This window comes from Arachis ipaensis, chromosome B4 (genome assembly GCF_059453495.1).
Source record: "Arachis ipaensis isolate K30076 ecotype BB chromosome B4, ASM5945349v1, whole genome shotgun sequence".
NCBI classification, from domain to species: Eukaryota; Viridiplantae; Streptophyta; class Magnoliopsida; order Fabales; family Fabaceae; genus Arachis; species Arachis ipaensis.
The window spans coordinates 106058963-106060833 of record NC_142439.1 but is presented as its reverse complement, the minus strand read 5'-3'; the positions used below and the strand labels follow the sequence as shown (position 1 = coordinate 106060833).

At 41.5% G+C, this 1871-nt stretch overlaps 1 non-coding gene across 1 annotated transcript; it reads right to left on the bottom strand.

Moving 5' to 3' along the window:
- Positions 1–336: 336 nt before the first annotated feature.
- Positions 337–444, bottom strand: LOC148568668 (small nucleolar RNA R71). The gene has a single exon (XR_015881928.1). It is a non-coding gene; the product is annotated as a small nucleolar RNA R71 (small nucleolar RNA).
- Positions 445–1871: the final 1427 nt, after the last annotated feature.

Sequence of the window (1871 nt, the reverse complement as noted above, 5' to 3'; positions counted from 1 at the left end):
TCTGACTTATATGGAAGAAGCATCTCAATTCCTGCCATTGGAGCAAACAACTTTGAGCTTAAGCCTCAATTATTTTTTCTAATGCAGTAGAATTGCAAGTTTCATGGACTTCTATTGGAAGATCCTCATAAGTTCTTAGTTGAATTCTTGCAAATCCATGACACTGTTAAGACCAATGGGGTTAATCCCGAGGTCTACAGACTTCTGCTTTTCCCCTTTGCTGTAAGAGATAGAGCTAGTATATGGTTGGACTCACAACCTAAAAAAAGCCTGAACTCTTGGGAAAAGTTGGTCAATGCTTTCTTGGCCAAATTTTTTCCACCTCAAAAGTTGAGCAAGCTTAGAGTGGAAGTCCAAACCTTTAGACAGAAGGAAGGTGAATCCCTCTATGAAGCTTGGGAAAGATACAAGCAATTGATCAGAAGGTGTCCTTCTGACATGCTTTCAAAATGGAGCATCTTAGGTATATTCTATGATGGTCTGTCTGAATTGTCCAAGATATCATTGGACCACTCTGCTGGTGGATCTCTTCATCTGAAGAAAACCCCTGCAAAAGTCCAGGAACTCATTGAGATGGTTGCAAATAACCAGTTCATGTACACTTCTGAAAGAAATCCTGTGAATAATGGGATGACTTAGAAGAAAGGAGTTCTTGAGATCGATACTCTAAATGCCATATTGGCTCAGCATAAAATATTGACTCAGCAAGTCAATATGATTTCTCAGAATTTGACTGGAATGCAAGCTGCATCCGGCAGTACTAAAGAAGCCTCCTTTGAAGGAGAGGCTTATGACCCTGAGAATCCTGTAATGGAAGAGGTGAATTACATGGGAGAATCCTATGGAAACACCTATAATCCTTCATGGAGAAATCATCCAAATTTCTCATGGAAGGATCAATAGAAGCCTCAACAAGGCTTCAATAATAATAATGGTGGGAGAAATAGGTTTGGCAATAGCAAGATTTTTCCATCATCTTCTCAGCAACAGACAGAGAATTCTAAGCAGAGCCTCTCTGACTTAGCAACCATATTCTCTGATCTATCTAAGACCACTCTCAGTTTTATGACTGAAACAAGGTCCTCCATCAGAAATTTGGAGGCACAAGTGGGTCAACTGAGTAAAAGAGTTACTGAAACTCCTCCTAGTACTCTCCCAAGCAATACAGAAGAGAATTCAAAGAGAGATTGCAAGGCCATCAATATATCCAAAGTGGCCGAACCTATAGAGGAGGAAGAGGCAGTGATTTCCAGTGAGGAAGACCTCAATGGACGTCCACTGACCACTAAGGAGTTCCCTAATGAGGAACCAAAGGAATCCGAGGCTCATACGAAGACCATAGAGATTCCACTGAACTTACTGTTGCCATTCATGAGCTCTGATGAGTATTCTTCCTCTGAAGAGGATGAAGATATTGTTGAAGAGCAAGTTGCTCGATATCTAGGAGCAATCATGAAGCTAAATGCTAAGTTATTTGGTCATAAAACTAGGGAGGATGAACCGCCATTGCTCATCAATGAACTGAATGCCTTGGTTCAGCAGAAATTACCTCAGAAGAAACCGGATCCCGAAAGGTTCTTAATATCTTGTACCATAGGCACCATGACCTTTGAGAAGGCTCTGTGTGACCTGGGGTCAGGTATAAACCTCATGACACTCTGTGTAATGGAGAAACTAGGGATCTTCGAGGTGCAAGCTGCAAGAATCTCACTAGAGATGGCAGATAAATCAATGAAACAGGCTTATGGACTTGTAGAAGATGTCTTAGTGAAGGTTGAAGGCCTTTACATCCCTGCTGACTTCATAATCCTAGACACTGGGAAGGATGAGGATGAATCTATTATCCTTGGAAGACCCTTCCTAGCCACAGC